A 15,943-nucleotide genomic window follows, 5' to 3' on the forward strand; every position below is an offset into this window, starting at 1 on the left:
TTCTTAGAATAAAAAAGCAGCATTATTTTGGGCCCATTTACAACACAGGTCTAAAGCTGCAGATGATATAACTGCCATCTAGAAAATCTGAGACAGTCAACCGAAAAAAATACTAGAACTAATAAGAAGACTTCAGCAAAGTGGCTGATTATATCAGCAATAAGATCTTTAATAGGATAAAAGATTCTATTTATAATACTAATACAAATTATAAAATACCTAGGAAGTACACCAACAGAGAAACTAATAGACATAAAGAAGTCCTAAATACATGGATAGAAATACCCATTTCTGGATGGGAAGAGTCAACAGTAAAAATATCAGTTTCCCCTGAAACAATCCACACAGTTCTAAGGCAATTCCAACAAAAATTCCAAGAATATTTATAGAGCTTTGTTTTTCATTTTTTTAGAGACAAGATCTCATTCTGAGCTCAGGCTGGAGTGCAGTGGCCCAATCATAGCTCACTGCATCCTTGAACTTTAGGGAGCTTTAGACTCAGCTTGAACGTATATTTGAAAGAGCAAATGTGAGAAAATCCAAGAAATTTTGAAAAAGAAGAGGTAGAAGGATTTGCCATTACAGTTAGCAAAACCTTTCAAACAGATTAAAGATGTTAACATTTTTTCAGAAAGTAAAGAAACTATAAAGAATTACAAGTCCAGGCCGGGTGCAGTGGCTCACCCCTGTAATCCCAGCACTTTGGGAGGGCAAGGCAGGCAGATTGTTTGAGTTCAGCAGTTCGAGACCAGCATGGTCAATATGGTGAAACCCCGTCTCCACCAAAACACACACACACACACACACACACACAAATAAAATTAAGCTGGGTGTGGTGTACACCTGTGGTACCAGCTAAGGTGGGAAGATTGTATGAGTCTGGGAGGCAGAGGTTGCAGTGAGCCAAGATTATGCCATTGCACTCCAGCCCTGATGACAGAGTGAGACCCCATCTCAAAAAAAAAAAAAAAAAAAAAAATTGTAAGTCCAATTCCAGGTGGTCCAGGTAGGCCTCCAGGTGTCATGGAGAAACGGGTCTGTGACTAGTGCCCCCCACAAATTTGTGTGATACTGGAGACACCATGAACAAACACCATCACTGTCTATGGCAACAAGAGTCTTCTGCTATCTTAGCCTATTTGTGGGAGTGAATTCTTTTGGGGATCATGCGGAAACACATCTGTGCCATTTAAAAAATGTCACTCATGTCTATGGTATTCTAAACCTGCAGAGTTACCTCTGGGACTTTCCATGAAAAAGGCTCATTGGCTTAGGTGCTTATGAAATAAATTAATTGGCTGTATTTATGAGAAAATTTTTCAGAGACCTCTTATCTTTTCAGAGATCTATGAAAAGATACAAAAGGAAAATCACAAGCAGAATTCAGATTTACAACAAAGTAAAACTCCTTTGTATGCTCAAACTGTCTGCTTTGGATCCCCTGTGGGATTTATAAAGAAGACCACTCCACCTTGTAGTCTGGTAGTTCAGATTAACCTTCCTCAGTGTCTCCTCTGACCTATCCAGACTCCTTCTTGAAAAAGCTTAAATTCTATTTGAAATAAAGCTAGTTTAAAAATTGTTGGTAAAATAAGAATGTCTCAAAATTGTCAGTATTAAATATAATTCAGACATTTTTGCCTTGGGTCTACTGGTCAGATTTACAGTTTCTTCTTCGTTATTTTAAGGTCATCAAACTGTTGCTCCTGAGATATTTTTAATATTTGTTTGATTTGTCTGAACTTACGTTTTTGGTTTTGAGCCTTTAAATTCTGCAGTCTACACAGGTGACCATGGTGAGGCCCAGGTACATACATTTATCTTCAGTACCTGGGCCACCAGCTGCAGGGCAGAGCCAGGCCCTATATGGTCCTGCTCTCCTGGTCCAGCAGTGCCTCCTGGCCATGCTAGAAGGGGCTGGGTCCCCCAGACAGACGTAGTCTTCATAGCTCTGTCCAGGACTCTGTACCTGGTACATAGCAATTAAAATTGCTTCCTGCTAGGTTTTATACTGGAAATTAGTAAGAGTCAAAATTGCAATATATGTAATTAAAACAACTAGATATAAAGAAAATTATTTTACAAGAAAGGCAGGATGCTTTTTGGTGGGGAAAGTTATAAGACAGACAAAAGATGTGTTTTTTGTTTAAAAAAGTAATTCCGTCTAGTTTAGAGGTTATTTAAAAGTTTTATAATGAAGGAAAAAAATGATATAGATAAAACTAAATTGATAAAATAAGTTAGAGAAGAAAAAAACCTGAAATAATTTTGTAAGTAGTTGTAAAAAATTTACAGAAATCTTATCTTGTGTGGTCAAAGTTGACTGAGACTGAATTTATTTATAAGGCTTTATTAAAATTCACTTTAATAGTACTACATTGAGGCCCTGCACAGTGGTGCATGCCTGGAATCCCAGCACTTTGGGAGGCTGAGATGGGTGGATCACTTGAGTTCAAGAGTTCGAGACTAGCCTGGGCAACATAGTAAGACTTTGTCTCCACAAAAAGTACAAAAAAGGAAAAATAATAATAATAATAATATATTGAATTTGGTTTTCTCTTCTGAATAAGATTTTTGTGTAGTATTAATAAAAAAATAACAAAAGACTATAATTTGCCTTTTGAGTAAGCTGCAAAATAGAAGAAACATTGTTTGCATCATACTGTCTTTATTGAGCCTTTTGATTTTTTTGGAAAATGGGGTTGCTTTTCTATCAAAGAGTGAGGATTCTTGATTTTTGAAATCTCTAAACTATCACCAAATCAAATTTCAAATTCCAAATTATATCTTTTTGACCTTAAACCAACTCTTGGACATTCCAGAAGGGCACGCAGAAGCCCAAGCGAAACATATTAGGCTTACTGGGCATGTTAAATTATATGGGAAGCATTATCAAATAAGAATAATGTTTAACCATTTCCTACAGTCACATTAACATGAACAGGTCAATATGTGTTCCAAAACTGCATGAGATTCCTGGAAATCTGATACGTCTTAGGAAATGTTGTCAGTCATAATTCTAATGCTAAACTGTTGTATGTCACAGAAATAACTAAATTTCCTTGTCAATTGTATCATTATTATTATGAACTCTTATCAAGTCTTTAACCATGGCCCATTTTTAAGTCTTATTATCCGTGGTAAATTGCTTTTTCCTAATACATCTTCAAAAAGATCCCCCTTTATTACAAAGGATACAGATGAAGAGCCAGATAAAGAGATGTAGATGGCAAGGTATTGGGGGCAAGGGGATGCAGGGCTTCCATGCCCTCTATGGACAGGCCACTCTCCCAGCGCCATGTGTTCAGCAACCCAGAAGCTCATCAAATCTTGTTGTTCAAGAGTTTTATAGAGCTTAATGTTCAGCACCCCAAAGCTCATGGATAGGGCTGAAAGTTCTAACCCTCTAATCACTTGGTCTTTCTAGTGATCAGCCCTATCCTGAGGCTGCCTAGGGGCTCTACCTAGGCAGAGTAGAGTCACCTCATGTGACCAGCATACACTCAGGTGTGATCAAAAGGGGATCATTATGACAAAAAACATGCCTATCATGGGGGGGAGGGGATTAATGGATACAAATATACAGCTTGACAGAAGGAATAAGACCTAGTGTTAGATCAGTAAGGTGACTATAGTTTATAATAATCTACTGTACATTTTAAAATAGTTAAAAGAATGTTTCTAGCATAAATACAAATATTGAAAGTGATGGCTAACCAAAATACACTGACTTGATCTTTACAAATTATATGAATATATTAAATTATCACATGTACCCTGAACTATGTACATCTATTATGCATCAGTTAAAAACATTTTTTTAAAGACACTCCTATCATTCAGGAAATCCAAGGGTTGGAGGAGCTCTGTGACAGAATTGGGAAGATCAATATATTCAGTACAATACCACACTATTTAATGCATCTTTATGACCCTGATACCCTTTATAGAGCTTCCTTCCTAAAACAGTATATATTACCAAGTACATAAACCTTAAACTAAATAGTGCTTTATTCTAATTAGATTTACATAGATTTTTCTTGAATCATAATTATAGTTATCACAAGTCTTAGACATCACCTAGTTTAAATATCTTAATTTAAATGAAAAAAACCCTAAAGCCCAGAGATAGAAATGGACAGTCCAGTATCACTCAGCTTATTAGTGGTAGTCCAGGGTTTTTATTTGCTTTCCCTTCCTCTTCCAAATTTTTCAGCTTCTGAGCCTTTGGTTATATTGTTTTTGTTTCATAAACGTATTCCCTCCCATTCCTTTCTAAATTCCATTTTTAAAGACAAAATTTCATTTCATTTATTTTCTTTTATTTTGAGACAGGATCTTGCTCTGTTCCCCAGGCTAGAGTGCAGTGGCATGATCACAGCTCACTGCAGCCTTGACTTCAGGGGCTCAAGCAATCCTCCCACCTCAGCCTGTCAAGTAGCTGGGATGACAGGCATGTGCCACCATGCACAGCTAATTTTTGTAGGTTTTTTTTTTTTTTTTGCAGAGAAAGAGTTTCACCATTTTGCCCAGGCTGGTTTCCAACTCCTGGGCTCAAGTGATCTGCCAGACTCAACCTCCCAAAGTATTATGGTTACAGGCGTGAGCCACTGAACCCGGCCTCATTTCTTGATTAAGCAATTTATCCACCATCTAACTTCTTATACAGCTCTTTAGTTATCTATTTCTGATATTCCGTTTTTTCACTTCAATTATTTTATGTCTATATTTCTATTTGGTTCTGTTTTACAGTCACCAGTTCATGCTTCATAACTTTAAATTCTGACCTCATTAAATAGATATTTATTTATTTATTTATTTTTATTTTTATTTTTTTTTGAGATGGAGTCTCGCTCTGTCGCCCAGGCTGGAGTGCAGTGGCCAGATCTCAGCTCACTGCAAGCTCTGCCTCCCGGGTTTACGCCATTCTCCTGCCTCAGCCTCCCGAGTAGCTGGGACTACAGGCACCCGCCACCTCGCCTGGCTAGTTTTTTGTATTTTTTTTTTTAGTAGAGATGGGGTTTCATCGGGTTAGCCAGGATGGTCTCAATCTCCTGACCTCGTGATCCGCCCGTCTCGGCCTCCCAAAGTGCTGGGACTACAGACTTGAGCCACCGCACCTGGCCTAAATATTTATTTTAAAGACATTTTCTAATGTCTTTAGTGCCTGAATATAAATTTTCAATCTCTTTCAAAGGCATAATTTTTGTCTGTAAGCTCACTTTAAAAAAAAATAAGAGCAATCTTTCACGGTGGTCCCATACATGTTGTATGTTGTGGAAATCAACCCTTGGGGGCAGTTTTAAGTTTGCCTCTATATGAGATCTAGAGGGTCTACAGGCTAAAACCAGTTTCTACGTTAGTTTCTGTGTTAGATGGTTACATACCTCGGGTAGAATTCCAAAGTCAAATTCAAACAAGTTGAGGCTTAGGATTCTACTTATGGTGTGGGATGGATGGTTTAACTCTTGTCTCAACGCCAGTGAGGATACAGTCTTCATTCATGGGGAGAAAAGTGTTTCCCCATTCTCAGCTTCCCAATATATGTCTAATTTTGGTTCTGAATGTTGAACAGGCCTTGGGAACTCAGTTTCCATCTCCTGGCAAGCAATAAGCACTTCAGACCCTAAGTAGTATTTATGTACTGTGTTTCTTCCCTGTCTACCCATGGAACATTTGTCTTCAATCAAGCTCACTGCTATAGGTTCTTTCTTCCTTCCTGCATGTGGAGATTTCTCTCTTGCTTTCAAACTTGGCTCTGTGTTGTTTCAATTTTACTTACCATCTCTGTGTTTTTAGAGCAAGAAAGGGAGATTCCGGCATGTGACTAATTGATCACTTTAAACTGGAAGTTGATTCAGTTTAAACCTATATCATAATTATTTACTCATCTATTGAGCACCTACCACACGCCAGGGCCGGAATGAGGCCTACGGTTAGTATTGCTCTCATAATCCTACTTAACACTACAGGAATCCATGTCTTTTTAGCCTCTGTGAAACTTACACCATCAGATTTGGTTTTCCTTTTTCTTTTTGAGTCAGAGTCTCGCTGTCACTGTCACCCAGGCTGGAGTGCAGTGGCACGATCTTGGCTCACTGCAGCCTCTGTCTCCTGGATTCAAGTGATTCTCCTGCCTCAGCCTCCCAAGTAGCTGGGACTATAGGCACACACAACCATGCCTGGCTAATTTTTTTGGATTTTTGGTAGAGATAGGGTCTCTTTATGTTGCCCAGGCTGGTCTCAAACTCCTGGCCTCAAGCAATCTGCCAGCCTTGCCCTCCCAAAGTGCCAAGATTACAGGTGTGAGCCACTGCATCCAGCCAGATTTGGTTTTCTTTAGGTAAACATCAAAAGCATTCAACAGAATCTATTAAATCACCACCATGCAATATATTCTGTTAATGTTCTATTACCAGTAAGTTATAAAGTCCTATACAAAGCTCACCTTTGTGCTTTTTAAAAGAACTATAAACATGAACAAAACCAAGAAAAAGAACTTGGCCAGGTGCAGTGGCTCACACCTGTAATCCCAGCACTTTGGGAGGCTGAGGCGAGCGCATCACTTGAGATCAGGAGTTCAAGACCAGCCTGGCCAACGTGGTGAAAACTCACTTCTACTAAAAATTCAAAAATTAGCCAGGCAGGGTGGTGCATTCTTATAATCCCAGCTACTCAGGAGGCTGAGGCATCAGAATCGCTTGAACCAGGGAGGTGGAGGTTATAGTAAGCCGAGATCATGCCACTGCACTCCAGCCTAGGCAACAGAGTGAGACTCCATCTCAGAACAAAATCTAACTCACCCTTTCTCAGTTTTAAATTAAAAAATAGACATATATCTGTATAGGCTTCCCAAGTGTTCCTTTTTTAAAAATTTTAAATTTGTATGGGTATACACACACACACACACACACACACACACACACACACACATAGAACCAGCATTGTGTACTTACAAAATATCTTCGCTATCTGAATCTAATAATTGATATCTATTAAATACGTACAATCTAGAAGAAGAAACAGTGGTAGAGCCTGCTTCGAACAAACTCCGTTGATTTTAAGAGAGAGAATTTGCTATATAAGAGAATTCTTCACTGGATTTCTTTAAATAGCAAGATTTTTCAGGCTATTTTTAAATTTCAAGTTACTCAAATTTGACTTTTATACATCGTTTCAGGATTATGTTGCATGAAAGGTCCATATCACTTTATTTCCGTTTATTAGCGTACTCCAGAAAGTACCAGCAGTTGGTTCTACAAGTACAAATTCTATATACATCATGTTTCTACACTTTTAAAATTAATCAGTATCAAATTACTAATAATGTTAATTATATCAGCACAGTGTTAAAAATATGCACACCAAGTAGCTTTCTCCCCAGAATCCCCAACATGGCGACAAAAGTATTATTAACAAAATTGGGATGGTTGATACTCTGCTAAGTGGTGAAAAAAACCTATTTAAATTTTAAAAATTGTCATTTAAAAAAAGTTTTATTATTATTATTTTTTTTAGAGATAGTATCTCACTCTGTCACTCAGGCTGGAGTACAGTTGTATAATCATAGCTCACTGCAGTCTTGAACTCCTGGCTCAAATGATTCACCTGCTTTAGTCTCCCAAGTAGTTGGGACTATAGGCATAAGCCACTGTACCTGGCTGATTTTAATATTTTGTAGAGCTGGCATCTCACTATGTTGCCCAGGCTGGTCTTGAACTCTTGGCCTCAAGCAATCTTCCCACCTCAGCCCGTGAGTTGCTAGGATTACAGGCATGAGCCATCACATCCAGCTAAAAAGAAGTTCTAAAGTAACTCATCATATGTTTGTGTGGCTCTTCCGGGAGAGACAGCATTATTTACTACAGTTACAACTTTGGGCCTGGCGTCGTGGCTCAAGCCTGAAATCCCAGCACTTTGGGAGGTTGAGGCAGGCAGATTGCCTGAGACCAGGAGTTCGGGACCAGACTGGCCAAACCACGGCAAAACCCTGTCTCTACTAAAAATACAAAAAAATTAGCTGGGTGTGGTGACAGGCACCTGTAATCCTTGCTGCTCGGGAGGTTGAGGTGGGAGAATCGCTTGAACCTGAGAGGCGGAGGCTGCAGTGAGCGGAGATCCTGCCACTGCACTCCAGCCTGGGCAACAAGAGCGCAACTCCATTTCAAACACACACACGCACACTTTGGTGATTAGTACTGCAAACTAGGTAAATCTAAAATGGTATGGAATACATTTTATTTTGAATCAAAGGCAATCCCCCAAAAAATGCATTTTGGAATCATCAGTTAAGATCAGGTTTCTGATATATGAAATATTCTATTTTCAACTCCTAGTTAAAATCTTGTTCCTATCAAATAATGAATTTGGGCCCGGCACAGTGGCTCATGCCTGTAATCCCAGCACTTTGGGAGGCCAAGGCGGACAGATTACGACATCAAGAGATTGAGGCCATCCTGGCCAACATGGTGAGACCCCATCTCTACTAAAAGTACAAAAATTAGCCAGGCAAGGTGGTGCGTGCCTGTAATCCCAGTGACTTGGGAGGCTGAGGCAGGAGACTTGCTTGAACCCAGGAGGTGGAGGTTGCAGTGAGCAGAGATTGCGCCACTGCACTCCAGCCTGGTGACAGAGTGAGACTCTGCCTCAAAATAAATAAATAAAATAATGAATTTGGCTTGTATATAAAGACAACATCACCTCTCAAATCTACCTCACAGAAAACTGTGATGATCAAATAAGAGAATATATGCAAAAGAGTATTATAAAGATAAAACATATTATTCAAAGTATTAGAGAATTTAATTTTATTAGCAAGTGATAGAGTAAAATAAAATATAAAAGTAATTTTAACAGTGTCTTTAGTAGGCATAAGCAAAAAAACAACTTAAGGAAAAAACTAACCTTTGCAGAAATCAGAACTCAGAACACTTACAGAGAGAAACAGACAGGTGGGCTTAATATCTGCTGGAGACAAGACAGAACACGGAAAACACACACCTAACTCCTTATGTTACACAAAGATGACAGAAGGAGAACTACAGGAGCGAGGGAAGTAAAAATAGCAAATAAAAGAAGGTGGGGATTCTAATTTTGAATAACTAAGTAAAATCAAGCTATTCACCGGAGTTTCTTTCTTTTGTTTTTTAGACAGAGTCTTCCTCTGTCACCCAGGCTGGAGTGTAATGGCACGATCTTGGTTCACTACAACCTCCACCTTCCGGGTCAAGCAATTCTCCTGCCTCAGCTTCCCAAGTAGCTGAGATTACAGGCACCCGCCACCATGCCTGGCTAATTTTTTGTATTTTTAGTAGAGACAGGGTTTCACCATGTTGGCCAGGCTGGTCTCGAACTCCTGAGCTCAGGTGATCCATCTGCCTCGGCCTCCCAAAGTGCTGGAATTACAGGTGTGAGCCACTACACTTGGCCGGAGAGTTTCTTGAATACTGGAATATGCCTGTGGTTTCCTGCCCTGGTATGGCCACTGCCTTGCTCTTTCCATGAGTAAGCATGGACAAAAGAACTACTTCAAACAGGGAGGCAGTGGAACTCACCCTCTGGGTGGTATTTATAAACTGCACTGGGACTAAAGCTGTGAAAACATTGGCTGTTGGAGACTATTCTCCCTGGCCCCCTACCTGGGGGGAGAAGGAAACAGTCAACACCTGAGAAAGTGTTCACAGGAGACCAAAACCCTAGACACTGTTCACTAGAAAGAGCTCAAGACAGGGCAACAAGCACAGGCCTTGCGGTCAGACAGAGTGGAGAGTGAATCTGGACTGGACTCAGCTAATTACCAGTTCAGAATCAGTTGTGTCACCCAGGCATTCCCAAATGGTCTCTGAATTGGTGTTAGTTTAGGACATGTTTTTGACTGGTCTATGACCAAATGAGGAAAAACTAACACAACGTAATACAGTTTTTCATAATATTATTCTGTTTTTATGTTGTAATTATGACCTTCCTACCTTTGTGGTGGTAAAAATGTCCCTTTTTAAAGGAAAGGATCAGGACAGTAGATTGCAGTAGGTTTTTTGTTTGTTTTTTTGAGACAGAGTCTCAAAAATCACTGTCGCCCAGGCTGGAGTACAGTGGTATGATCTCGGCTCACTGCAACCTCAGGCTCTCAGGTTCAAGTGATTCTCCTGCTTCAGCCTACTGAGTAGCTGGGATTACAGGTGTGTGCTAACACGTCCAGCCAATTTTTGTGTTTTTAGTAGAGACGGGGTTTCACCACGTTGGTCAGGCTGATCTCGAACTCCTGACGTCAAGTGATCCACCCACCTCTGGCTCCCAAAGTGCTGGGATTACAGACATGAACCACTGCGCCCAACCAGATTGCAGTAGTTTTTAAGAAGGTTCTTAACCTTGACATAACTAAAAGTTGGAGATCTTACGTCTGGTCCCAACTGTCCCCCACACATACAGTTTTTCACTTGTCCACTAAGTCCAAAAGTCTGGAAGCCAGTGACTTAGATGTCTCATTTTTCTCATCAATAAAGTGGGGGAGGGGAAACTTGCAGAATTCTGTGTAGTAATGTTGATATACGTATTATTAATATACTCCTTAGAGTTTTACAATAGTATCAGTATAAAGAGCTTGACTACTTGACTTGAAAGTTTGCTTAATAAAACCCATACCAAATAGTCTAGCAGAGTGGTCAAAGGGCGAGTTCTGGAGTCAAACTGCCTGGATATAAATCCTGTGGCTAACACCTGTAATCCCCAGCACTTTGGGAGGCCAAGGAGGGTGGGCTGCTTGAGCTGAAGAGTTCCGGGTCAGCTTGGGCAACATGACAAAACCTCATTTCTACGAAAAATTCAAAAATTAACTGGGGGTAGTGGCATGTGCCTGTAGTCCCGGCTACTTCAGAGGCTGAGGCAGGAGGATGGCTTGAGCATGGGAGGTTGAGGTTGCCGTGAGCCATAATAGCACCAGGGCACTTCAGCCTGGGTTAGAGTGAGACCCTGTCTCCAAAACGAAAACAAAACAAAACAAAGCAAAACAAAATAAATCCTGGCTTTGCCATTTACTAGCTCTGTGATGCTGAGTAAGGCACAACCTTCCCGATTCGCATTTTCTCATGAGTAAAATGGGAATATTAAACCACAAGACCTATTTAATAGGCTGTTTTAAGATTTAAATTAGATAATCTATTTAAGATGCGTATCACAACACCCTCTAGGTGCTCTAGAAGCTAGTTATAAGCATTACTATTAGCAGTTATAGACTAAGGTGGTCGCAAGGTGCCTTCTAAATGCCTGCTAGTTTCTGCATCAACATCTTTTAATGATGAAATTAATATAAGAGACTGAAAGGATAATCATGATTAACATTTATTTAAAATATTTCAAATCAAATCTCTAAGTCAAGAATGAGAATTTGGATGGCATACAGATACAGGCAACATTAAATGTTATCCTAAACAAGTATATACAGAATCAATATATTTTTTATCACTTTTGAAATCTGTACATATTGATCAAAGGAGGTATAATATGCTGCCATAAAATCAAAATGGTAACTTTCAAATAAAATAATTTCTAATAAAAGTTATCTTTTTATAAAGTCAATGTAATTTTTAGTGTGAATTTTGTCCTTTAACATTAATCCCTAGTAAATATAGGTTTTAATGTTATTTGTGTTTCAAAATATGGCTCACACCTGTAATCCCAGGACTTTGGGAGGCCAAAGGAGGTGGATCAGTTGAGGTCAGCAGTTCGAGACCAGCCTGAAAAACATGGTGAAACCCCGTCTCTACTAAAAATACACACACACACACACACACACACACACACAATTAGCCGGGCGTGGTGGCGCATGCCTGTAGTCCCAGCAACTAGGGAGGCTGATGCAGAAGTGCTTGAACGCGGAAGGCGGAGGTTGCAGTGAGCGGAAATCACCAACACTGCACTCCAGCCTGGGCAACAAGAGCGAAACTCCGTCTTAAAGAAAATAAAGTATGTCTAGTTTGTCTGAAATTCACCAAAATCAATTAGAGTTTTTAACTTAATATACAAATTATACATACATAACTAGAAGTTTTAAATTTTACAAACTAAGTTCCCAAATGGTAAATGGGTTTTTTCCTTTATGAATATTTTGTTTTCATAAATATATTAAAAGACAAAAACATACAAACACCCTCTAAGGGTGTCACCCATAAGCAGTTCTCAGGAATAGCTATTAAGCATAAATATATTATTCTCAAGAGAATATTTCTACAGAAGCACAGCCCAACATTTGCTATTAATGCCCGATAAAAGTCATACTGGGAGCCAGGCGCAGTCGCTCACGCCTGTAATCCCAGCACTTTGGAAGGTCAAGGTGGGTAGATTACTTGAGGTCAGGAACTCGAGACCAGCCTGGCCAATATGGTGAAACCCCGTCTCTATTATAATTACAAAAATTAGCTGCCCTCAGGTGATCCACCCACGTCGGCTTCCCAAAGTGCTGGATTACAGGCGTGAGCCACCGCGAACGACCTATATGTATGTTTTTAAAAACAACCGTTTCTCTCATCTAACAGAATATTTGCAAATTGAAAATCAAAATCATGGGTACAATATCGCAATTAGCTTAACAACATGAGCAATGCTTAAGGAACATGCACGTTTATGGGAGTGGGGGTGAAGGATGCAGCTATGAGGTTATATCACTTGAGTTTGAATCTAGGCTTTGTCACGTTAAAACTGTGGTCTTGGGCAAGTTACTCAACCTACATAAACCTTAGTTTCCTGGTTTGTAAACTGGAGACAGTAACAGTATCAACCTCAAAAGGGTTATTTTGAGACAATCCGTGTAGAAACTAGCGCTCTGCCTGTCACCAGCGATTAACACATGCTACTATTGTTATCGTTATCAACTGCAACACTAACAGAAATAGCAATGCTATTAACCGCTTTGCTTAGAGGTGATAGCCACAAGCATCAGGAAGGTAAATCCACAGACAGAAGATGTTAAAACGTTTTGTAGGAAAGCACATGTTAATTTGATCACGCTTCTCACCACAAGCAACATAAATTTTCTAGAATTATCTCTGGAACCAAAAAAGAAAGTCGAAACCTAGGACCACCTAGATAACACCATATGCAGAGGTAGTTATCTCCAGCGTGGAAGAAACACGTGCCAATCCCGATCCACAGATGGCATTTCATAAGAATAGACGAAATCAGTCCAGTCTTGTAACTCTCCAGCCCGCAGCAAGTCTTTTTTTTTAAAGGGAGGAGCCACACACACAGCCTAACTCCTGCCGTTAACTCGGCCCGACTGAATAAAAGAGAGAGACTTGCCAAACGGGTTTCCAGCCACAAAAGTCCTTCTGCGGAGAAGTGCAGAAAGAGCGAGAAAGAGATGCTGGCGTTTGGGAGGCCCAGGGCCTCGCTCCCGGGCGAGACGGGGGCGCCCCGGCATCAGCGTGCGGAGGAACCTGGAAATCGCGCGCAGGGATGAGCCGGGGTCGCTGGAACCCGGGTCGCCGCGACGCAGCCGGTCTCTCGCCCTCAGCGCGGACTCCGCGGGCCGCCTCCCTTCCCCCAGGCCCCACCGCCAGGCCGGGACCGGCTGAGGCCGCACGCACGGAGGCCGGAGGCGCGGCAGCGCTGGGCTCTCGGGGCTGGGCCAAGGGAGGCCGGCGCCGCCCGCTCCTCTCCCGGACCCCCGCCCGGACCCCACCTCGCCGGGCCTTACCAGAGGTCTCGCGCCGCGACAGGTGGTGCTGCCGGCAGAGAGGCTGCGCCCTGCCGCCCGCCCTGGCGATGCTCAGCTCCCGCGCCGCCCGGCCCTCCCCTTCTGCGAGCCTCCCGGAGCCGCCGCCAGCTCAGGCTCGCACAGGCGCGGGCGGCCCCACACCCCGAGGTAGCCCGAAGAGCGGCGGGGTGAGAGGAGGGCGAGCGGACCCGGCCAGGCACTGGGCCAGAAAGGCGCGGCCCACGGAAGGCGCGGCCCACGGCGGAGACGGACGGGTTCGCGGGCCAATGGGAGGCAGGAACCGCCCTGAGGGGCGGACTCCGTCTGGAGGCTTAGCGGCCGGCGCCGGGGTTCCTGCCCTCAGCGCCTTCCTCAACTCCGCTCTTGGAGGTTACGGTTCTGAGGCGGGGCGGGTGCCTTCGTGAACGCGATGCTGCGGGTGTGAGAAGTGCAGTGCAGAGTAGGAGGAGGAGCTCCGCCGCTCCCTGAAGGAAGCCGGGGCTGGCCGACCGCGCCCCCAGCACTCCCGGCCCTGGGGTCCTAGTCTCCAAACCCGCCGAGGCCAGGGAAGCTGGGAGGTGGGGTCCGTGCTGCCTGAGCCACAGAGGAAGGGGGAGGACGGGAGAGCAGGACACTGCAAAGGAAGGAGGAAGAACACCCAGGAAATGCGAGGCTTCCGCACTTCAGCGACGCTTTCATTTTCCGAGCTGTTTTGTGTGCGGAGGACTTGCTCTTCCGCAGAATTCTTTGCCACTCCTCGTGGCTGCTGGCAAGATTATTGGCCTGCGGGGAATTTACCAATCACCTTCACTGTCACAGTCACCATAAATAGATGTTCAATGTTCTGCCTCAGAAAAGCAACGGAACACTTAATTGTCTTGTCCTTGAAAGCAGCAGGGACCGTGCCTTCCTACATCCCTACCCCCGCCCCCGCAACTGTTGTGACATGGGAGATATTTCTTCACCCTTAATTCAGAAAATGTTATCACCCAAAACTCTTTACTGTAATGAATTTGTGTACTCTTAAAACAAGGCAAGATAATGTTAATTTCAAAAATAAGATGTAAAATATAAAAAAGGCAAGGCAGAATAAAATTAAAAGTGTTGGAAATGTAGGATTAAGAAGATGGAGTGGAAGTAGAGAAGAGTGAATTTCTCCCTCCTAAACTCTGACAATTATGTAGAATCTGGGGCAGCCGCCCCTCTCTGAACATTGAAGGGTGGGGCGGAAACTCCAGTTAGGTGATAACCCATAGGTGTGGTTGCTATAATAACCACCGCAGGCGTGGAGAAGTTATAAATATGCATGACCTAAAGTAACCCTGCTTGCCAGGAACTTACAAGATGCAGCAGGTTGGATGAAGGAAACGAAACATTACAAGTATCTTTCTACATAAACGCTTCATTAGTAGAGGTGAAATTCTTTTGTGTTTGAAAGACAGTTGTAGGGGTGGGGAGGGTGGACGGGAAATGGGGAGATGTTGGTCAAAAGGTAAAACGTTTTAGTTAGGAGTAAGTTTTAGAAATACCGCACAGCGTGGTGACTATAGTTCATAATGTATATTTCACAATGGCTAAAAGAGTAGATTTTAAATAGTCTCACCAAAAATAAATATGTGAGGTAATGGATATGTTAGCCTAATTTGATCATTCCACAACGTATTGAAACATTACATTGTACCCCATTGCATAAAAGTATATACATTTTTTTTTTTCTTTTGAGATGGAGTCTCGCTCTGTCGCCCAGGCTAGAGTGCAGAGTGCAGTGATGTGATCTTGACTCACCAAAACCTCTGCCTTGCTGGTTCAAGCGATTCTTTTGACTCAGCCTCCCAAGTAGCTGGGATTACAGGCACCCGCCACCATGCCCGGCTAATTTTTCTATTTTTAGTAGCGACGGGGTTTCTCGCCATGTTGCCCAGGCTGGTCTCAAACTCCTGGCCTCAAGTGATCTGCCTGCTTCGGCCTCCCAAAGTGCTGGGATTACAGGCATGAATCACCCGCGCCCGACCATAATTATATGCAATTATTGTTTGTCCATTTAAAAAATTTAAGGACAGTTTATTCTACATTCGAATACTCCCAGGTTGAAGGTTGTAGAGAGCTATCATGGAGGGAATTTATTTTGCTTAAATTGAAGTCAATTCATTCCTTATTAAATACCTGCTACTGTCAAGGAGGTAGACACTGCTGTTTTCTGGTCTGCTCTGACAATTTATTTCCCCTTAGCCACTTCCAGTGATTGGTCAAAGA

General features: G+C 42.2%; 1 protein-coding gene across 2 annotated transcripts in view; it reads right to left on the bottom strand.

Annotated features, from left to right (window-relative positions):
* Positions 1–14,404, bottom strand: part of ME2 (malic enzyme 2) — a 71,467-nt gene extending 57,063 nt beyond the window's left edge. Inside the window, exon 1 of one of the 2 annotated variants that reach the window (XM_025365573.1) lies at positions 13,691–14,404. The gene's annotated coding sequence lies outside the window, so the exon portion shown is untranslated. The remainder of the gene's footprint in view (positions 1–13,690) is intronic. The other variant, XM_025365575.1, reaches the window with a different exon arrangement.
* Positions 14,405–15,943: the final 1,539 nt, after the last annotated feature.

This window comes from Theropithecus gelada, chromosome 18 (assembly GCF_003255815.1).
Source record: "Theropithecus gelada isolate Dixy chromosome 18, Tgel_1.0, whole genome shotgun sequence".
Taxonomy (NCBI): Eukaryota; Metazoa; Chordata; class Mammalia; order Primates; family Cercopithecidae; genus Theropithecus; species Theropithecus gelada.